This window comes from Rhinolophus sinicus, chromosome 4, assembly GCF_057876585.1.
Source record: "Rhinolophus sinicus isolate RSI-liver-muscle chromosome 4, RSI-T2T, whole genome shotgun sequence".
NCBI classification, from domain to species: domain Eukaryota; kingdom Metazoa; phylum Chordata; class Mammalia; order Chiroptera; family Rhinolophidae; genus Rhinolophus; species Rhinolophus sinicus.
The window spans coordinates 8,900,377-8,924,574 of NC_142504.1; the positions used below are offsets into that span (position 1 = coordinate 8,900,377).

At 39.5% G+C, this 24,198-nt stretch overlaps 1 long non-coding RNA gene across 1 annotated transcript in view; it reads left to right on the forward strand.

Annotated features, from left to right (window-relative positions):
• The first annotated feature begins 334 nt into the window (after positions 1-334).
• Positions 335-24,198, forward strand: part of LOC141573098 (uncharacterized) — a 31,716-nt gene continuing 7,852 nt past the window's right edge. The window contains exon 1 of the long non-coding RNA XR_012498660.1: positions 335-396. This is a non-coding gene — a long non-coding RNA (uncharacterized LOC141573098). The remainder of the gene's footprint in view (positions 397-24,198) is intronic.

A 24,198-nucleotide genomic window follows, 5' to 3' on the forward strand; every position in this document is an offset into this window, starting at 1 on the left:
GGTCAGTGAGTAAAACAGGATTATAGTAGATGATGGATCAGAAGTATATGAGTTTTTCTGACAGTTTTCAGTAATCTTTCTTGGGAGGAAAATACACATTTTTGTACAATTGTTTATCAGCTTTTATTTTGAAAATAAATTCTTTGACATTCAAGAATTGGAAAAAATTCCAAGGGGAGGAACCACAGACTAGAAATAGACTGTGCTGGACTCGGACCTCAGCCAGCCCCGTGAAAGATTGTGTAACAGGACGCAGACGGCTTTGCTAGTTGGACTGGGAATTCATGAAGGGGAGGAGCTGATAACTCTGAAATGATTTGGAAGAGAGTAACATGTTAGCGTTAGAATAAAATGAAAACATGAGTCAGCATAGAAGGATGTTAGAGCTCATCAAATGTGAGTATCCTCAGGCAGGATGCTGTTTTTGGCATCAGCTGCTATTATTTTACTTTAATAAATATTTATAAATTGTTCCAAAATCATTTACCAACTGTAGTGAGGGCACAGGGTATGTAGTTTGGGCATATCCATGTATAAGAAGGTGTAGGATGAAGTATATATGACCAAAACAACAGCAATGTGTCCTCATTCAAAATAAATGCTGTAGATTCTGGCTGGATTTTAAAATAAAATTCTAATACTTCAAAAATATACCAGAAATGGAATTCTCGCTCAAAATGGTGTTGGTCGGTAACTCTGTGTTTTACACTGTCTAGCTTTCATTTGAGCATTGAACATGAGGTCGGTAACGACCGTGAGAAACCGTTACAGATATGCACAGACATAGGAAGAAAGTTGATAGCCATGGGAATTCTGTTTGTTCATGCATTTCAATAAGTTGAGGGTACTAGACAGGTAGATACTAGACATAAGGAGAAATGTCAACTTAGTAGAAAAGAGACACATGAAAGTTTTGGAATTAGAAACTATGCACATCAATTAGCTTGCACCTGTAGATCTGGAAAGGGAATTAGGCCATCACATAAGCGGGGTAAAGCAGGGCCAAGAACAATTCACACACCCAATGTCTAGAAAGATTTCAAGTTCCTCACGATTCATTCATTAAACAAATGTGCATTGAACCCCTATAGTATGCCAGGCCCTGTTCTAGGCAGTGACTGAGTCAAGAGAGAAAAGCAACATAAGGTTGTTTTTTTTTTAAAGCACTGTAAAACAAAGGGGAAAGAACAATGTAATAAAGACTCAGAGGAAAAGCATAACTCTAGGACACATCTACTGTAAGATTCAGAAGAAATTTTCAGAAAACTAATTGGCACATTCAGAAGAAGACAAGGAGAGATTACTTCAATAAATAGAAGTGAATTCTATTTCAAAAAAACCTAAAATCAAGAAAATAAGATGAGATTTTTTAAAAGTAATGAAATAAGGTATTACAGACTGCAGAGAAATAAAGAAAAAAACAAAGAAAACCATTGAAAGTCAATAGATAGTCAGAATAATGAATGTCAAGCCCCCAACGCCCCTCCCATCTGGTAACTAGCAGTTTGTTCTCTGTAGCTATGAGTCTGTTTCTGTTTGTTGTTGTTGTTTATTTTGTTCTTTAGATTTCATATGTAAGTGAAATCATATGGTATTTGTCTTTCTCTGTTTGACTTATTTCACTTAGCATAATACCCCCTAGGTCCATCAATGTTGTTGCAAGTCCTATAGCTCTTAAAGAAATTGAAAATTTAGTTTAAACCCTTCCCAAAAAGAAAGGGCCAGCCCACACGTTTTCATTGGTATATTCTAACAAAGATTGAAAGAAGTAATAGTAGAAATTCTGCACACTATCTTCCACAAGAAAAAGAGGAGAAAACACGTCCCAAGTCATTTCATACAGCCAGCATTACTCTTGATACCAAATAAGATTAAGATAGCCTGGGAAAAGAAAACTAAGGACATATGTCCCTTATGAATACAGACATAAAAATCCTTAAGAAAACATCAAATCAATTCCAGCACCATATAAAAGGACTAACAGGCCACAAGAAATGTGTTTTATTACAGAAATAGAAGGCTGGTTCAATAATCAGAAATCAATCATTATAATCTATCGTATTAACTGACTAAAGAATAAAAATCACACACTGTAGAAAAAGCATTTGACAAAATCCAACACAAAAAAGATTCCAGGACTAATAAGTGAATTTAGCAAGATTACGGGCTACAAGGTCAGCAAGCAAAAATCAATTGTATGTCTATATTGGTAATCAACAACTGGAAACTGAAAATTTTAAATAGCATTTAAATAGCTTGAGAAAAAGAGAAACACTTAGGTATAAAACTAACAAAACATGTGTAGGATCTGTGTCTTATAAACTACAAAGTCCTGATGAAATACCAAGGAAGACATAAGATAAAGAATTTTATAGTACACATTTTATCTAACAGTCAACAAGAAACATTTCTTTCATAGTTAGATATAGGACAATAATGCTCATTATTACCATTATTAATGTTATATGCAAAATTATAGCCTCTCAAAGGTTGGGTTCTCTGAAAGCAGATGACAAGATACAGATGCCAAGTCGTGGGGTACAGATGTTTATTAGGGGTCATTCTCTCTGTGCTGAGCAGCTTATCCTTCCCCGAAAGGGGGTCTGGATGGTGCATTTCCAAGTCTATAGCAGAGGTCATCAAACTTTTTCAGTAAAGAGCCAGATAATAAATATTTTAGGTTTTGCCTGCTAAGAGGCAACATAAAGGATACTATGTAGGCGCTTGTATAACAACTATCTTGAAATGTAAAAAATATGTGGCAGCTGGATTAAGATTGTGAGCCATAGTTTGCCAATCCCTGTTCAACAACATGGCCAATGCAATAAGGGAAGAAAAATAAATAATCACAAAAATTGAAAGGAGGAAGAAAAATTATAATTATTTCTCATGATGTGATTGTCTTTCAGAAAACCCAAGGAGCTAATTATTCAACTTTTAGAATTCAGAAATATGGGTAATTATAATATAAAGTACTCACAAGTTACAAAATACCACTAAAATGGACCTAGATCCATTTTAAAGCCAGTGGATCTCAAATTTTAAAGTATACCTTCTAGGAGCATTTTAAAATGTAAATTCTGGTGCTCCCCCTCTCAGATTTCCTAATTTAAGAATTCTGGGTTGAGGTCTAAGGATCCATATTAACAACCACCCCCACCTCCCCACACGCTGGATCCTAATATAAATGGTCTATATTCTGTTTTAAATCTTCATAGTAATCTCTTCTAATTTGATGTTTCTCAAATTTTCGGGGGTTCAAAATACCTGTGAGAATTTTATGAAAGTTGTGGACACCCCTACCTCCACCCCAATTCACCCACATACCAAGGGGTGAAAGAAAAGTCTCGTCTTGCAATGGAATTTTTGGAGGATAGATTTTAGCATGACTTCACTTGACTAAAGTACTTGGAGTAAACTACTGGGTTACCGTTGCTCAAATTTTGAAAAACTATGAGGAGAAATTTTGGAGTACAGTGAAGTGTAAACATAGAGAACTAGCCCATAGTAGTAGAGTTGAAATCTTTTTGTGTAGACCAATTTGGGTCTTCAGGAGGCAGCTTTCTCTACCTTCTCTCCTCAGCACACAGTCCCCCCGCCCCCACCCACCAGTCACAACCACAGTATCTGTCCATCTTGTATCTTGCAGTTATCTTCTCAAGCTTTATGTACCTGAGGGCATGTGCAGCCTGTGAGTAGAAGGTCCAGGAGGAGGACATGGCAAATACAACTGGAAATCTTCATTGGGGACCAAAAATCAGGGAAGAGGTTTTGAACTTTATCGTAAAAATAAGGTGGGATACTTAATGATGGGGAGATTGGAGAAAGTAGAATGACAAAAGGTGGAGTTTTCATGTCAATATAATATCTTTTTAAATGAGTAAAGGGAGATTTGCATACTTTTTATGATTATTACTTGGGACTTCTTCACGTAATCTCACAGCTGACTGAACACTCCCCTCTGACCTCTCCCTCCTCAGGGACCAACTCAGGTTTAATTGAGGCTTTTGTCTCTATCTCTGCCTTTGACAGCTGGGAGATTAGCGGGGACTTGGCTAATTAGTATTTAACTGTTCGCTAATGTTCCAGTGGGTTTGTCGATCACAATCTAGTTTAAAATGGATTCAAAAGTTTTCAGAGTCTTGAAAAAGGATGCTGTGTCAGAACTGATTCAATTTCTTTACAGGATTAAAGCAAGAATCAGATCTACTTTGTAATCTTTGCAGTCACATTCCCTAACAAAATGATATTTTGAACTGGAAATATGCCATAGTCCTCCTTAGATGTAGGGGCCGCAGAATGAGAGTAAAGAGTGAATTGAAAGGTCTCCATGGAGACATGAGATCTATGGTTCCCTGTTTAAAGTTGCTCTCCGATGACATGTCCATATACTTCCCAGGTGGCTTAGGAGACACTTAAAGACATAAGCCTCATTATGTAATATTTAGCCCCTGAAGTTCAGTACAAGGTACCATGCACTGTGATTGCCTGCTTTTATTCATTCAGGCAGTCATTCAATAAAAATTTCCTTTTATTTTTTTTTGGTTTTTGTTTTTGTTTTGTTTTTGTGCCAGGCAGTGAACTAGTGCTGCAAATACAGTGGTAGACAGATCTGGCCCCTAAAGAAGCTGACAGTGAGTGTGTGACAGGCATGTAGACAATTCCCGTGCTCTGTGTGACACGGTGTCGTAACAAGGTACAGCACGAAGCAGTAGGAGCACAGAAGGAAGACCTGGGACATGAAATAGCTGTTGAGGGAAGATCTCAAAGGAGGTAAGACCCTGGGTCTTAAATGATGAGTAGTGGTTTCCTAGAGGAAAAGTAGGGGCAGAGAATTCCAGGCAATGCCTTCAGAAAGAAGGCAAAAAAAAGGCAATAGTTAGACCATGGTTGTTTTATATGCCATGTTAAGAAATTTAGATTTTTATTCTATTAGTGCAACATGTCTAAAGTCAAGACATCCACTTAACTAGCCGCGTGATCTTATGTTAATCATGTAAGCTTTCTGAAACCCGGGGTGTTCATCTGAAACAGCGGCAACCAGATGGCCAAGTGGCAGCAGTGTGTCACATATCTGAGGTGCTTGAATCGTGATGCATGTGAAAGTAGTTCAAATAAAACACGTTGATATCTCTTCCATGTAAGAGTCCAGAGGCAGGCATTCCAGAACTGATAGGACGGCATGGCAGCCTTCAGGGACCCAGGCTCCTGTACCCGAGAATATGGATCCTGTCTTCAGGATCTCCTCTTTTCCGAGGTGGTTATCAGGGCTCCATGCATGCTCTGAGCAGCAAGAGGAGCAAAAAGGAGGACCTTCCGGCAGAATCCACTTTAAGCTAGAAGTAGTCTTCCTAGAAGCCCCACACCAGCCTTCATCCTACCTGCTGTTACATGCCCTTACCTCGCTGCAGGAAGCCCGGGGTGTGGCATCTGGTGGGGGGGACACGTCTTCCTACCAAATAACACCAGGGTTTTTCTATCAAGAAAGAAGGGGAGAATGGGCATCGGGTGGCCACTAACAGTCACTGCCTTAGTGCTCAATCAATGTTGCTTTTATTCCGTCTTTGGCAAGTCCACACAGTTTCAAAGGAAAAAGTCAGTTTTGAAGTCAAACACACTTGGGTTCACACTCCAGGTTTGCTGCTCATGCACTTTATAAACGTGGGCACTTTCAGTGCTCTGAGCTTCCGGCTCATCATTTATAAAATGGAGGCAGTCATGCTGACCTTCCAGGTGGCAGGATACGTGACACATGGAGGCTACTCAATAGAAAAAGAGTCTCTCTTTCTCCATTCCTCTCTTACAAACGTGGCAGAAATGTAGCGCATCAGGCCTAAGTCCGGCTTGTCAGTCAGCGGTGACACATACCAATTCACCCACATACCAAGGGGTGAAAGAAAAGTCTCGTCTTGCAATGGAATCTTTGGAGGATAGATTTTAGCATGACTTCACTTGACTAGAGTACTTGGAGTAAACTATTGGGTTACAGTTGCTCAAATTTTGAAAAACTATGAGGAGAAATTTTGGAGTACAGTGAAGTATAAACATAGAGGCCCCATCACCGCCCCCTCCATAATTACCACCACCACCACTTAGTTACCACCGTTACTGCTGCCACTAGCACCACCTCCATCACTACCATCTCACTGTTTCACCCCACCCCACCACAATCACCACCACTGTCACCTTTACTACCACCGCTACCACCACCTTCAACGTTACCATCACCACCATCAGTACCAGCACCGTCACCACTATTTCTGTCACTACCACCATCACCACCACTATCTCTACCATCACGCCCACCACCATCACTGCTAACACTACCTGGAAAGACCTAGCCTGGGAAACGAGGATTCTACTGTGGGTAACCTACTCTCAGGGGGGAGAGGAGGTGAAAAGAGGGTTTGCACCTATGAATTTTCCAACTACATCAATGCCCCTGAGTCTCCGTAGTTATCTAGCCCTGAAAACTTACAGTCACCTTGTCCTCCCTACCCCCTCGGTCACTAAGTACGACCGATGCTTATTTCTAATTTGCCTACGTCCCTTCTTACTTTTCCATTCCTGCTGCCCTCACCCCTCATTTGACAAATGGATGATCATGGCTGTTTCCTAACTGGCCTGCTGCCTGCAGTCTATCTCCCTCCAAAGCATATTTTGTCCTGCCAAATGAATTTTTCTAAAATATTGATTTAATTGCTTTTCTACTTGTCCCAAAACAGCCCATTTTTTCCACCCAGAACTAAAAGCTCTAGATACAGATTACTTTTTGTGTCTTGTTTCCTGTGACTGTCTCCCTGGAGCTCTGGGACCCTGCTCAGTTGAGCTGCTCATTGTTTTTCATACAACATGGTCGTGCCATCTCCACACTGCTGCTCAAATGCGTTCTTGGGTCTTTCTTCTACAACCCTGTTTTTACACAAAGTCTACTTATTTTTCAAAACGGTTTAAATCTAATACTTTCCATGGCATTTAAGGAATTCCTCTTAAGTACATTGAAAGATTCTGCTTCAAGATGACAGACTAAATCCCCATCTTCATCTCCTGAGCCCTCAGAAAAATGATGGCAAAGTAACAAAAAGGCATAAACCTGAACCAACCGATGACTAGAAGTATACTAACCAACAGGCCACAGATTTTAACACATTTCCAGGTGGCAGAAAGTAAATGCAGTGGCTTTTGAAGCAGAGGGAATTCAAAAGCAGGGGAACCACAGAAATTCTGGCCTGAGAGTGGCACTAAGAAGCAGGGCTGAGAACCAGGGGGTGAGTTAAAGAGCTATAAGCAAAATAGTAAACACCTCCATCCTTGCACAAAACACAGGCAGGCAAGCATTTCTCCCAAGCCAAAAAGACAAGGGTCTTTTTGTTTTTCAAAGAAAGAAAAAAGTCACAGTGTGCTAAGGCAACTACTGATGGTGTTAGTGCTTAAAAGTAAAGCAGCCCCCATCCTGCATTTTGGAAGCTGTCAGCGTACTAATCAGTCAGCTCCCCACCTGCTCACCTGACTGAGCTGCCGGCCAATAACAAGCCCACCTCTTGTGTGGAGAATTCTGATTCGCCTTCCTAACCCACCCTCTTAAATATCAGCAAAGTCTCGAAGGTATTCAGACATTTTAGGAAAAACTGCAATTTGAAAGAGAATGTCCAAGAGAAACTGAATATGAACATAATGCAAATTCAGTGATTTTTAAATCTAATCAGTAGTTTCAGTGAGATTTGAGGAGTTATTTAATCCACAAATTAAGAATAGGAAACGATGCAAAGGAATGATCAGGGTACCCGAAAGTCATTTTGGAAATTTAAGATATAATTGATGAAATAAAATAGAAGCATTGGGAGGAAAATCTAGAAAACATCTCAGAACATAAAAGTAAAAAAGCAAAGGGATGAAAAATGTGAGGAAGGTGACAGACAGACATGCAGCATCAAACCAGGAGATCCACATCCAACCAAGAGACGTGCAAAACGAAGCACAATAAATAAATGCAGAGGACACAGTTATCAAAGAAATAACCAAGGAAACTTTCCACAGCTAAAGAGAAGTAAATTTCAAATAAAAAAAGTCTATAAAATACAAAATGAAATGAATGAGAAACACTCACACCTAACATATCATTGTCAAAATAGTTATTTTCATTTATAAAGCCGGACTACATAATTTTTGAAAAAATATATACATGTATAATAGTATTTATACTTATAAATAGCTTTAGTAAAAATATAAAATACATATAATATATACTTTTAATAAAAAGGAAGTTGGGAAAAAATGGAGTCTTAATGTAATACTCATATTACTTATGATTACAAATAACTGAACACTTTTTTTAAATTTATTGGGGTGACAGTTATTAGTAAAGTTACGTAAATTTCAGGTATACACTTCTGTATTACATCCTCTATAAATCACATTATGTGTTCACCACCCAGAGTCAGTTCTCCTTCCATCACCATATATTTGATCCCCTTTGCCCTCCTCTACCATCCGCCTCCCCCCTTACCCTCTGGTAACCACTAAACTATTGTCTGTGTCTGTGAGTTTTTGTTTCTCATTTGCACTGTTTTGATATTTAGTAGAGTAAGTGCACCAGCTTTGTTATTCTTCAAGATTGTTTTTGCTATCTTTAGTTGTTTGCAGCTTTATGAACTTTAGAATTAGCTTACAATTTCAAAAAAAAAAAAGAAAAAAAATTTAAAAACCGGGATTTTGCTTGGGAATGCATTAAATCTATGGAGCAATTGGGTGGGTACTCAGATCTTCTAATAATATTTAGTTTTCCAATCCATTAACATAGTACAGTTTCATTTATTTAGGTCTTCTCTAATTTCTTTCAATATTTTATAGTTTTCTGGTTAATAGCCTTGAATACCTTCCGTTAGATATAATGTTAGCTATTTGATGTTATATTTTATTCTATTGTAAGTGATATATTTCATTTTCTAACAATCTAGTCAATTGATTTTTGTAATATTTTGTAATTTTGACATTGTGTACCCCGCCACCTTTCTAAACTCACTGATTAATCCAAATCTATAGATTCTTTTGCATTTTCTATACACAGTAGTACAGCATCTGCTAATAATAGCAGTTTTAAATCATTTCACTTTTTATTTCCTTTTCTTGCTTATTACACTGGCTTGAACCCTTAGAACAATGATGAATAGATGTGAGAATAGTAGTATTTTTTTGTCTGCTTTCCATCTCAAGGGAAAAATTTTTCAACGTTTTACTATTTAGGTATGATTTTGCTGTAATTTTTGGTGCATGTCATTTATCATGTTAAGGTAGTTTATTTCTATTCTTAGATTGCTAAGAGATTTTGTGTGTGTGTGTTTTGTTGTTGCTTATCATGAAAGGGTAGTGAACTTATACAATGTTTTTTTCCCTGTACTTGTTGAAATAATCATATGGTTTCCCTCTTTTATGCTATAATATTAGTTGATTTTGGAGTGCTAAACTAACCTTGCATTCCTGGGGAAAATCCGATTTGGATGGAATGTATTATCCTTTTATTTACTGCCGGATGCAATTTGCTAATATTTAATTAGAATCTATTTCTAATTTTTGCATTCATGTTTTAGAGTGAGATTGACCTATAATTTTTTTTTTTTTTTGTCCAATTTTGGTATTGAGATAATGTTAACCTCATAAAATCATTGGGAACTTTGCATCATTCTGTCTTCACCAGAAATGTCTGGGTTGATAGGTCTTATTTCTTCCTTAAATGAATTCTTCAGTTTCATTTGTGGACTATTTTAAATTATAGATTCAATTTCTCTAATAGTTCCCACTCAGCAGCTACACTAGGACTTATCTTTAAAATTTTTAATCTTTAATTTCCTTGTACATATTAGCTTGTTTATCTTAGATATAAATTCTACATCTGATAATTCTATTATCCAGATAACCTGTAGATTTGTTTCTAGTATAGTTATTTCTCTTAGTTTTAACTAGCATTGTTCAGATATGCCTGGTTGTTTCTTATGGCATGCTGGATGTTATATATGAAAAACTGTAGGGAAAATTTAAAGTCTAAAATGATGCCATCTTCCTCCAGAAAGGATTTTCTGTTTGCTTCCGGTACACAGCTATGCTAGGGAAATTCACACACACCCACCTCCATCACTTTCATCCAAGTACTGAGGCTGTTTGAACCTGTCTGTGTGTTCCCTTAAGTTTCCATTTTAAAGCCTTTGTGGTAGATCCTAAACTCCGATTTTGTTTCCTAGCCCCATGACTTGGTCAAAAGTTCTACTGAACATGACAGCTCTAAGCTAGCTCTTCTGAAGCTGCAAAATACTCCTAGTGACTGGCCATCTCTCTGAGTTTCCTTCTTCCAGATCTGTAATTCTTCACTGAAGCCTTCAAATGATTTTTTAAAACATTCTGCTCAGTGACAAAACAGTTGCTCTGAATCTTGTCTGCCGTGAATGTAACCAAAGCACCTCTGTATTAGCTCATTTTTACACTATATGCATGCATCTTTTGATTTAAATCAACAACCAACAAAATGAGGACTAGATTTACAGAATCGGAATCCCTGTGGACAAAGGCCTAGAAATTTACCTTTTTAAAACAAACATCCAAAGTGACCTTTGTATACAATAAAATTGAGAAGCACTGTCATAAACCATCATTATCCGCCAATGGCTAAACCCTGTGTTTGTTTATCAGACAAATGAGCTGGGAGTAGAGTTTGGAAAGTAGCTCAGGGCACAACAGTTAGTTTGGGGGGGGCGGGTGAGGGGCCCGAACTCTTCATCAGGGAAAATGGAGATGGGGTGGGGGAGGGATCCCAATGAAAAGCCCTAGTCCGGAGGAAAGATCTGAGTGTCTGGCAAGTGTATGGGTGTGGGTGTGTGTGTGTGTGTGTGTGTGTGTGTGTGTGTGTGTGTGTGGAGAGAGAGATGGGAAGAGCTGCGTTTGTGTGGAGATGCCCCAAAAGACCCAAGTCGTGGACTCATGTCCTGTTCCTAGTGAAAAGAAACCTGCTCCCTGCAACGCTCAGTACAAAAGGGTGTTAGCTTATGTTGCAGTCTACATTTATTTAGTCACTGCAATAAAATGCCCATGATGGGTGAACATAAAATAGGTTCCAGTTAGTGACTGTAACTCACATGTCACAGATGAGACACTACAGCAGTGATGTCTGGCAAGAAGGAGTGGAAGTCACCCCAAAAACAAGACAAAAACAAAGAGTCTAAACCCAAAATAAGTGTTGGAGAAAACTTAGGCCTATGTCTGCAGTAGCAGAGCATAGAGGATAAAAGCAGGCACTTATAGCCCCAGGGAACTGAGGCCCCACTACTTACCAGCTATATGGTGTGGGGACAGATTAAGTGGCTTTATCTTCATAAAGAGCTTAGAACAGGGACCGGGATATATTCGAGTTTAACAAAATAAATTTTGCAATATCCATTTTTGTATTAACCTCGCTTGTTAGCTCTATTGTATGTCCTTATCTTTGTTTTATCTTTTTCCTTTGTCATCTAATTTAACCATTTCAATGGTTTATATGGCGTTACAAATACACAGTGACTTTTTAAAATAATTTCTCTATTTTTGGATCTTTAAGTTGTTAGTAATGCTTTCCTATTACATATTGCATTGCAGTTGGTATCTTTGTGCATCATACCTTTATATTTCTGGTAATTTCTTTGGAATAGAATGTTCAGAATTGGGATTACTGATGCATACAAAGGGTAGGCGTATGTCGAAGGCTTTTAGTTGGTATTGCCAAAATGATTTTCAAAGAAGTTGGATCTGTTTAATATTCTCCTATCAGCAATAAATAAAAGTGCTGATTTCATCACATTCCCATCAACATCAAGAATTAGCTTTAAAAAAATATATAAAGTCAGAGTCTATTTTTTAAATGAGACTTTCTTCTAACGTGGTCAGCGTTGGTCCTCAACTTTGGAGATTCCAAGGATTCAAGGGGTTCAGGACCTCCTTTTGCTCATCTAAGCAGATATGTGTGATGCAAGAATTACCTCCAAAGAGATGGAAACTCAAAGACAATGCTATCAATTGACTATTTATATTAACTGTTTATATAATTTTTGTGTGCTGCTATTTTCTGATAACATTAGGATATTAGCATTTCCCAGATTATTATAAGCATTTTGAAGAAAAAAAATTGGTACTAATGGCATAATAGTCCACCTGGTAAATATACCATATTTTACTTAGTCATTCCCATGTTGTTAGTCAGTTTATCCAAATTTTTGCTATTATAAATAATGCTGCAATAGACATCTCTGTGCATAAAGCTCTCCCATAATCTAGATACTTTTCTTAGACTAGATTTCCAAAAATAAAATTATTGGGATAAAACATGAATATTTTCAGGCTCTTGATACATTGTCAAATTGCTCAAAAGTCATTTGAAAAGCATTTTTAGAAACATCCACTAATGTGGTTGGGGGAAGAGAAGGATGTGTTTCCATTTTCTGCAGAGGAAAATATTCCTACAGAGGCAAATCTGCATTGAGGCTGATGAAGCACGAGCTGCAGGCCCCTCACTTGCACAGTCTCCTTGCTAAGCCTTAGACGGTCACCGGTAATGAGCTCACAGGGTCATATGCTGTTTGTTTGTTTCCCAAGTTGCTAAAGAAGACATTTTAACCCGGTTGGCAAGACTGCTCTCTCTTTCCACTCCATCTTCTACTTCACCACACCTCCCATCAGGTTGGTGGTTTTGAAATGTCATGGACATTTTGGGGATATGGCAAAGAGCAAGTTGAGTACCTAATTTTGTTTTTAAAACACTATATAGTTTTTCTTCAAGACAGCCCCTAAAAATTTTACAGAGTTTCAAGTCTCACAAAACCTGCCTATGCTCCTGAATTTCTCCTTAACACAGGCAAGTTGAAAAATGCCAGTATCCATACGCCAAACTCTGGAGTTCATATTCCCAGCCAAGCAGAGTTGGTTTTGAGAAAAGTCAAGAGCTGTGCTGAGGGCCAGCTCTTGGATGCAAGAGCAGGATAAACGCTCTTAAAACTCTATTTGTTGAAAGCTGGCTTTCCTGGACGGATGGAAAAGAAGCCTGCCAGAGGCTGAGCCCTTGAGAGGAAGGGAAAGGCTCTGCCGGCATCTTCGCTCTGGCTTCCAGGAACAGGATCCAAGTTCCTTTCGTCTGGGTGGCTGTGCTCACAGCTCTCGATACCATTCCAATGATAGCCCTGAAGACAGGGCTGCCCAAGGCACCATGCCAGGGCCAGGCTTCAGCGGCAAACAGACACCAGAGAACTGTCCTCGAAGTGGCTGGGATGCTCACGACCCAGGATGTGTCTACTGTTACTCACTGACTCCATCCTTTTGGTCTTGTTAGGGAAAGAGAGTGAAGAAAAGACAAAATTTATATTCTCACACACAACTCTCTCCCCCATCCAAAGTCTTTCGTTTTCTCCTTGCTCTTATAGAAAAGTAGGTATAGAGATACAGACAGATGGAGGAAGAGAAATAAATGATGGAAGGGACCCAAGGCCCTTTAGAAATAGAAGACGGGAGAGAGGCGGTTCAAGCTGGCCAGAAGGCAGGCCTATGTCCCTGATTTGGGGGAACAGTCTGAATTCTTAATGTTCCTTCCTATTGTTTGGACTTGGGGTTCTCTCTCCTTCACAAAGCCCCATCTTTGTTATTGAAAAGAGGGGCCCTAAAAGAGAGAAGATAGGACCTGAGGTTGAGCGGAAAGAATAGTGAGGGGAAGCAAAGGAGACGGAGAGGTTGGGAAAGAGATTACAGTCTTCACAGAGGGCAGTCAGGACGCCACAACTTCTAATTCTTGAATTTTTATTCATACATTAAAGCAAAAAAGAGATGTCTAGTCATTTAAGGTAGAACTTTGCATGTACAATAATTGTCAACAAATAAACAAGCTAAAGCTCTCTGGGGGGTGATTTCAACACCCCATCTGAGAGCAGCCCCATCTCCTGCTCCGCCATGCCTTCAAGAGCTGGACACAACGCTCCAACGCCATGTCTAAGGGAGAATCTAACTCCAGGCTTAAAGGATGCTAGACTTCTCCTAGTCCTCGGATGTAATGGCCATTAAGGTTGAAAAACAAGGGCGATGAACAGTAGTGGCAGGTTTTTTCAAGTTTACATAAACACTGGCTGCGGGGGAGATGGCTGGAACATTGAAATCAAAGCATCCTTGTCACATCAGTGCTTTAAATCTCTAAGCAACTCCTTGAAGATCATCTGGCCTCTGTGAACAGAGCAGTTGATAAAAGGCCCCTCTCAGCTCACTTCTTATCTGCTCTCACAACACAGACTGCCCTGCCACAGCATGTGGGGAGCCCAGCCTCTCACTGGCGCATGGGAAGTGCCTTCAAGCTGCAGTGGGGCAGGATTCTGGGACAGTCCTGCAGTTGTCCCAGGCTCAGGAAGGACTCCAGACTGTGGCGTTCTCCCAGGGTAAATCACATTGTAATCCCCTCCTGGGCCACATTTGTTATATTGGTCCAATGCACTCCCAAGGCTACAAACGGGCAGTAGACTGCCTGTGAAGAGTAAGGAGAAAGGGGGAATGGGTCTGTTTCTTGGTTTTAAAGGTCAGGCATCTGTGACGAAAAGAGCCAGACTGGGCCCGAGAGGTCTTCCCCAGGTGTTGCCCACCATGGACTTCTCTGAAGAGCTGTCATTTTTGAACAGTGAATATTGCTGTGAGCCCAGCATCCCCTATGGGTCTTGTTTGTTGGCTTAGCTCTCTGGCACTGTTCTTGAGTACGATGTTAAACCATGAAGACAAACATGAAAGGGTAGGTGGGGTTCCTTAGCCTCAAATCAACAAGCAACCCATGAGCAGTAGTCATGGAGATAGTTTAACTGAGTGATTTCAGCCAGCCGAACCAATTTTCCCTCCACTGGAGGCCTTTGCAGACAGAAACCACCAATGTAAATTGCCTAGGAGAGTGCCGAGCATATCATTGTCCATCAGTAAATGTTGGCTCCTCTTTAACACCTACCCTGCGTTTCTTTAGTGTGGATCACCTATGCTCAAAGGGAGACATGACATAGAGATAAGCTGGGTCAAGCCAAGGTGCAAAATCTTACTCCAGCTATCGAGATGTATCTTGTTAGATCAGTAACTGAAATAATCCTTGGAAAATTTTCTAAAATTGAGAAAAAGTAAAAATCAAAAGTCATCTGTTTACAATAGTATGATGTCTATTATTCCTAATGGGGAAAAAATGTGAAAATTTACTGATGACACTGGTAAGCAAAATACAGATAACATTAGACGTGAAGTAGCATGTCCACAGTGTTACAGATAGTAAGCGTTGGAGCTAGAATTTGAGCAACTTTCGGGAGACCCACCACCATCCTATAAACATTGCAAAAAAGAAATCACCTTGCAAAGTCCACTCCAGCCTTCCCACTCATTGAGTCTGATTTGTCTATAGATGATAAAACTCTGAGATCTCTTTAGACTATCCCACTTTACAAATAATAGAATCATTTGTGGCCCCAACTGGTTTGGCTGCTCAAGTCATTTTATTTGTATTAGTATTTTTTCTTGCCAGGAGGTCTACCTAACAATGATGATCCTTAACTCCTTTAGTGATGGGACTCTGATAGATATTTAAGGATCCAACAGTCCCATCTGTAAAACATACAACGCCTGTCCCCTTTCCATAAGTGATTCATCACAAGTATTATTATCCCAACAAGCTCATGATCAATAGGAACACCTTCATTTGCGTGTAAATGACACCCGTCTTCTCGAGCCAGTGCTTTCTCTCACTCCTACACCTGCAGAGACTGAAAGAAATTAAGTGGGTCTTCTCAATACATCCCATGAAATATTGATTAAAGGTCTAGTTGCAATAAGGGTATTAATGTACACTTGAAGCACTCAAGTGAGTGAGAACACCCCAAGGGGAAACATTTCTACAGAGCAAGTGAGACAAAAATTGGATAGTTTGGAAATGGTGAGAATGTTTCTGGGTATACAAATCCTTTTTGCAATGTCACACACCAAAGTAGGACTTTTATCAGAGGATCCAGTGATAAAAGCCTGGCTCTTGGAGGGAGGGCTAAGGTGTGGGGCCGGGGAGGGGTTGTAAAAAGGAAATAAACAGGAGACAAGCAATGACATAATAAATTATTTCTCATCAAACTCACTTAAAACCATCAAACTTTTTTCTTTCCCTTTTTATTTGATCTCCTTCCCATTCCCACCCAATACAAGTGAAAATGAGCCACCGTTTTCTGAGAAAAAAAGTAAGAAGGGAAAAAGACTCTCACCTGTTCTGGCAGACCCAAAATGCCTACAATTCACTGCCTATGTTTAGTTTCTTTGAGGAAAATCATCTCAGACTTAGCTTTTTGCTGTGGTTTGGGGGCAAACTCAGTCTCTTTCTTTTAGAATCCAAGAAGGCCCATCATATTACTTTTACTTAGAAATTGTAGATTCAGTGAATGGAAGAGCTGAAAGAGATCTTACAGAACTTCCACTCCTTTTAATTTTCCAGATTAGGAAACAAAGATCTATATAAGTAAAAGACTTGGCCAGGACTCCCAGTATGGTAGCAGCAAAGCTCAGTCTAGATCCAGGATTTCTGGATATCTACCAGTGGCCCTCAATGGAGGACAGTATTATCCCACTAGGGAGCACGTAGAAGTATGTAGGGGCATATTTGATTGTTATACAATGACGGTTGCGGGAGGAAGGTCCTGAGAACTGGACATACTAAATGACCCGTATTATTCAGGACACTCCTCTCTAGAAGGGCTGTGCTCCTAAAGATGAGAACAGGGTTCCCATGGGAAAACACTGCCATTACTAACCTCCCTTCACTGCACCACGCTTATTCCTTGTGACCCTTTCCTCTGGGTACATCCATGGGCACTGCTGTTATCAATATCTTTATCAACCTGCTGCTTCTCTGTAATGCTTTCCTAATAGCTCAAGTGCCCAAGAGCAATTCCCGTTCCTCCTGCATCTCAAGAATGAACCCCCTTCCTTTAACGACCAGAGGAAGACTGACTCCAAAATAGTTCCTGTGGCTCAAATAGCCTCAGATCCATACCAGGCAAACAGGCCTTGGCTACATTCCTGAACTTTATCGAACATATGGTGGTTTCTGTCCTGCCTCCAGTGCCTTGCCTTAGAACACATAAGGACAATCCAGATTTATTTTTTTGCTTCAACCATGAAGATGTGACATTAGCATATATTGTACTGTAACTGAGTCCATAACCTCTACCAGCCTCCCATTAACCCAAACTTAGAATGAATCATTTTCTGTACCCAAAACCAGAGCACATCCCAAATGATCACCCATAATCTCATGATTCCCCCAGAGCCTTTAGTTAGAAAGAATTGCTTGTATCCATCAGTTCCCAGAGTCCTTTCCTTTTTCCAAGTGGTTGTCTTCATTCAGGCAGGCCTCAAGGGTTCTTTGATTGTCTGGGTTGACCGGGTACAAGTCTAACTTTAGAATTTAAATGGTTGGAAGGGATGTTGAGTTTCTTTTGTGTTCAAAGCATTGTCAGCCAACCAATATTTGGACAGCTTTCAGTGTTATTGTAGATGATATAATCTTGCTTTAAAGTAGTTTACATTTTAAAAGATATTTAGTTCTTATCTGTCAGGAAGAACCAAGCCCCAAGGACTCAAAGTTCTTGGTAACACATTGTTCTGCTAAAATCTAACATATGGAAAGGGTTAGAGTCTAACAGAGACTAACCTGGCAACCGCCATATTGAGTAATTATGACCCCCAACTCCCCTCAGAAGGAACAAACTGGAGAGAATTTTTAATGAAAAATAAGGATTTGCATTATAAACTCAAGACAAAAAAAAGACATCACTTTGAACTTGAAGTTATAAATAATAATTAAGCATGTCTTACTTCTTAATAGCAATACATTTCACACAAAAAAAGACTTGTAAATAGGTGCAAAAGAATGTTTTTTTCTCACTTCACTGAGCTTCTCTAACTTTTCCGTACTTACCAATAAAATAGCTACTATGCAGATTATTTATTCAATTTTTATGTCCCCATCATTTAACAGAATCTTTACTATATGCCAGGATATAAGAGAGGTCAAGGATGAAAAAGAGAGAGGCTTATTTATGGTGCTCAGAGCCCACATGCAAGAGGCAGACACATTAGCAGGTACAGCTGGATAGAAATAGTATAGTCAGGACTGCACAGGGGGCTCTATCAGCCCTAAGTACCAACAGGCTACAAGGGTTACAAAACGAAACACTGGAGTCATACCATCAGATTTTCCAACTTGGGATAGAGGGGGGCAAATGTTGTCATCCTTAAGAAGGAAATTCTCCTTGGATAAACACCAAAAGTAGAACTGCTTCTCTCCCACAGCACAGCCCTATCTCTGTACGAAAGACTGAGAATCTGCATGTAGCCACTTTGCTCCCAGTCACTGGGGATCAGAGAAGGAACAAAACACCCCTCAGGGCATCCTGGATGTCAGGGCAATCTGGCTCTGACATTTGTCGTGTTTAAGGAGCCAGGGTAGGTGGGGCTGAGCTGGCTGACCAGGTGAGTCACCCCCATCTCCCACCACATGTGCTCTGTCAAATAACGTGACTCCCAGAAAAGAAAAAGTCGTGCCTCAGAAGACCCTGTCTGTCTTATGATTTGTTTGGGTATCATCCAGAAACACAAGGAAGGACTTTCCCAGCCAGTAGCTACAAACTAGTCTGTCAACAGCCTCAAAGTCAAAATGCTAAATTAAATCTAAGTTTTTTTCCCTGCAAATTTAGTCATATTACTACTCTATTATAATATCTCTCACTGGATAAATGGGTGAACTACTCCAATGAACAGACAAAGATTGTCAGACTGGGTTTTACAGGGGGAAAAAACTATGTATGGATTATAAGATGTACACCTGAAACATAAAGAACAAGAAAGGTAGGAAGTAGAAAAATAATTATATATATATATATATATATATATATATATATATATATATATATATATATATATGAAAGCAACAACCAAATGAAAGCTGGTGTAGCTATATTAATATTAATCTAGGTAGATTAGAAAGTTACTAGAAATTCAAAATATACAATGTAATGAAAAGTTTGTTTCACCAATGTGTATACACCTAAAAACAAAAATGGCCTCAAAATATATAAAGAGAAATTCTGTCAGAGCTAAAAGGAAAAATAAGAAAATCTATCATTTTTCTCAGAAACTGAGAGTCATGGTTGTTGGAATCTTCTGTATCGTTACCAATAGACAAAGATCCAGAAGAACATAGAAAATATTAACAACACAATTATAGACTTTAACCAATTGACATATGTAGAATATTGACAAATAAATACATGCCTTTCAAGTGTAAATGTAATGTTCAAAAAAAGGGACATATACTAGACCATGAAGAAAGTTTCATCAGATTTCAAGTGATTGAAATAATACACAGAATGCACTCTGATCACAATGAAATAAATCTGAAAATTAGAAAATATCCACATGTTTGAAAATTAAGAAATACACTCTTCAATAATCTATGGGTGAAAGAAGAAATCATAATGGAATTAAGAATTAAGTCTGAATGTAATGCTAACCAAAAAAATCTACATTTAAAAACTTTTGGTCTATATAGCCAAAGGAGTTTTTAAGAGGGAAAATCATAGCCTTAAAATGAATATATATGAAAGTAAGAGAGTCCATTCTTGTTTTCCTTGATCAGTTTTGCCAGTTGATTTCTTGATCGATTTTAATAGTCTTTTCAAAGAATAAACTTTTAGTTTTGTTGATCTTCTCTATTGTGTCTGTGTTTTCTATTTTATTAATTTCTGTTCTCATCATTATCTCTTTCCTTCTACTTTATTTGAGTTTATTTTGTTGTTCTTTTTCTAACTTCTTCTAACTTCTTGTAACTTTTTCTGACTTCTAAAATAGATGTTGATTTAGGTCAAACTGCTTCCTAATCCTCCCTGAAAATAATGTGCTGATCTCCAGAGGAAGCCAATTACAATTCATCTATCCGGGAACTGAGAAATATGTCAGTTGGTTCAACTCAAGTTAAAAGTGTTTATCAAGAATTTTGTTCTTAAAAGAAAAAAAAAAAAACTTTCTCCAAATAGTTCTATTTTTTTTCTAAGAAAATAGGGCAAAAATAAGTGATAGGAGAAGACTTAAAAAAAAAAAAGAAAGAAAGAAATCAGAAATGCATCTCAGAAAAAAATAACAAGGACAAAAAAAAATCCAACAGGAAACATCACTGAGAGGCTCAATATTCCCAACTAAGAATCAGAATTCACCCGTTTTGGCATAATGTGGTATACAATGAGTCTACCAGTGGCTTGAAGGAGCAAACATTCTTTCTACCTCCCCATGAATATGAAAATGAGATGATTTGGGGGTTCACTTGTCGGGTGGACCCACTGCTCATCCCAGGGCCGCAGGTTCCCAAGAGCTGCCCAAGAGACACTGCAGTGCAGGTCTTGGGTTACCGCTCACCAGCAATCATTTCCTGGGCTGCCATGGGCCGTCTGCCAGCTGCAAACAGGCTTCCGCAGCCTGTGTGGAGCCATGTGTCAGGCTCCACACAGGGACAGCAATGCTTCCCATCCCTCTAGCTCCTGCCCTGAAGCCACACAACTCAGTCCTTCCCTGCTTGTCCCTAGGCCTCCCAAGCTGCTGCCCCTCCACCAGAGACCAGGTGAGTGTTTTCAAAAAAGTGAATCTATATGTGGGCTCTATAGGAGGGCATCTGGGTTTCCACCCTCCACCCCACCAGAATGAGCAAACAGAGTCCTTGCTGATCTTTACTGCCAGATACCATGGGAACTCCTCTTCCTGGCACATGACCTCTGGGCTGGTGAGAGCCCAGGTGGGCCTGGCCCCCTCCCTTTTACAGGGGGACCTCTGCCACTGAGATGTCCCTCCTGGCATTTAACCACCATCCGTGGACTTGGGGTCAGCCTGCTTTGTGTCTCCCCACCTCTACCAATCTCAATGCAGCCTCTTCTTCATATCCTTAGTTATAGGGGTTCGGTTAAGCTAGTCTTCAGATGATTCTTGAGGTTGATTTTTCTATAATGTATTTGTAATTTTGGTGTGATCCTGGGATGCAGTAGGCTTAGTGTTTACCTAATCTGCCATCTTGGACCTCTCTTCTTTTATTTCATAATTTGACTTGAAGAAAACAACTCTTCCTACTATATTTGTTGTTCCTACATCTAATGTACTCATATATAAATTTAGGTTTGCATGACAGGATATTCTTTAGAAGACCCTCTCTGTAGCTTGTGTATGTTTCATCACATTCTATGCATGCATTACTGAATATTACAGTAGATTAACCGTTGGCCGATATCACCTTGAACCAGAACTAGGCAGTTTGATTATGTAAGGAAACTATAACACCCTGGCATAGTTTGATGAAATCTTCAATAGCGCAAATCTGTTTTGTTTTAAGTATTTTTGTAATATATGCATCTAATTACAGTCAGCTAAAAGCCAATAATTATATTCAGCTGAAATTCTGAAATAAGGGAACATATCACACTATATCATGAGCAAGTTACCATTATCCTAAGAATGTAAGGTTAATTTTATCAACTAATACAGTTTATTAAATTACTAATTAAAAGCTAAAAGATAATATGATTATCCCCATGGGAGCCAAAAAGAATTTTGTTAAAAGTCAGCAGCCTTTCATGTTAGAAACCCTTAAAAAATGAGAAATAAAAAGGTATTTCCTTAACAAAGGGCAGCTTTCTCAGATCAACAGCCAACATTAAACTATGGTGAAATACTGTCGCATTTCTGTTAAAGTCAAAAGGATTCCCACTGTCACCACTATATTTACCATCATCCAGTGGCTTTTTGCTGAAGAAATAGGACAAGAAAAAAAAATAGGTTTACATATTAGAAAGAAGGAGAAAAATATCAAACAGGAGAACATAAACCTAACAAATGCCATCTCTTCTGTTTGTCCCTGGTTCAGTGGTTTGTTTAAGTCTCAGAACTAACCCTTAGTCTCTGAAGATTTTATACTTGGGATTTTTGTTTGTGTGTTTAAATCACTAAGAATTGGAGTTGAAAAATAAAGAGATAAGACACTTGGGCCTAAGTCACCCAAAGTGGATTTTTTGGGGCACTACTACTGAGTGTATTGTGGAAATGGAATTTTGTGGCTAAATAAGTTGGGTGAATTCTCCATAAAACAGATATTTTTCTTGCAGGACTTCTCAGAGCCTGCAGTATGCAGCTGTGTGTTATGAATCCCCAAGGAGAATTATAGTGTACAGTGCTCGCAAATGTATCTGACCACAGAGACCACCCCTACTTTCCTTTTTCCTGAGAGGTGTCTCCAGGGAGCAATGTTCCATGAAACATATTTTGGGAAACATTCTTCTAGGCTTATTCCCTCATTTCACAGATGAGAAAACTGATGTCCAGAGAGAGGCAGTGACTCACTGAAGGCTACTCAGTTACTCGATAGCCAGGCAGGAACTATCTTGTAACAGCTTTCATTCCCCACCCCACCCCCAGTATGGTTGGGTTCTGCATTAATCTGCTAGGGTGGCCATAGTAAATTGGTTTTCTCACAGTTCTGGAGGCTAGAAGTCTGAGATCAAGGTGTTGGCAGATTTGATGTCTTCTGAGACCGTTCTCCTTGGTTTGCAAATGGCCACTTTCTCGCTGTGTCCTCACGTGGTCTTTCATCTGTGTGTGCACGTGTCTGTGGCCAGTCTCCTCTTCTTATAAGAACACAAGTTGTATTGGATTAGGACCCAATCATATGAGCTTATTTACCTTAATTACCTCTTCGAAAGCCCTAACTGCAAATATAGTCACCTCAGAGATAGTGGTACTTAGGACTTTAACATACGACTTTTGGGAGGACACAAGTCAGCCCATGACAGGTGCCATTTCTTAGTGTTGAAGGTGCCCTGTGCTTCTGTCAGTCATAGCATGCGCGGCGCTGAGTATACACAAATATGATACGTGTCTTCCTTACCAATTTGTGGGCAATTTGAGCACAAGAACTGTTTGTATTACTGTCCAATAGTACAGCTCCTGGATACTGCAGATGCTCAATGAGTGTTTGTTGAGTTACATGAATTATGACGTCTGAGGACCTGACTCCAAGCCTGTGCTCGCTCTCATTTACTGGCTGTGCGATCACTGAGACAAATGGGCATAATCAGCGTCTCCCTTGGTTTTGGTGCAAATTCAATAAAATATGTCCCTGGCAAAGTGCCAGGGATAGAAGGAGCTCCATGAATGTTAATTGAATCTGAGGTTGTACCTCCTTCCAAGATGTCTATAAAAAACGAATTAATAAGAGTGATTATAAATGCTTAGTAATGAAATTGCTTTATGGAAACAATAATAATGAGGCAGGCTAATCCAGGCCACATATTACGTAAAGGATTTGCCATCAACAACAATAAGTTTGATCTCACAAGTTGAAGCCAATTTCAAATCTAGGTAATTAAAAACCTGTTAGCCAAGGTCTCTGTTTCCTCCTGGCATACCAGGGAGGACAGGGTGACACCTTCTTGGGAAAAATCATGAACAAATACATGTCCTCCAAGGGGTGGCATGTTGGGTCTGTTGCATTCTAAGTCTAGGTGCTGTAGTTGGCAAGGAACATTTGAAAACTTTGATGTTATTCAAAGAAAAGATTCCACTATAGTTTTAATCAAAGAGACATGTTTAGGGTGAAGACATGTCAAGCACAGGACACAACAGAAATCTCTGGAGGCACAGAAACTTGTTTGCCCATATGTATGAGTTATCTGTTGCCCCAATAATGCTGCGTAACAAACCAAACTATGCCAATTCAGATCTCCTGCTGTGGGGAGTATAACTGATCAATGGCCCCCGCTGCTGCCCTTCTGGATCCATCCCTAAGTCAGTGAGGCCACACTTACCATGACTGAGCACAGTGGGGATACTCATGCAGGCCTACGTCTGTGATACGTGGGGCTCCTTTCTCAGTGACTTTGGCTCAGACTCCCCGTCGGGCTGGCCAGAGCTTCCTTAGCCCTGTGCTGCAGCTTGAGACTCTCCCCCGTCAATCCTTCTTCCTTCTTTCTTCCCCAGGCGTCAGACCTACATCTCAGTCTGAAGCCTCTCCCTCTTTTTCTGTCTCCCTCCTCTTTGTTCTTCAACAGCGTTTCATCCAGTAAATCTCGTGGACATCTAATTTCATCTTGGTATCTGCTTCTCAGAGGA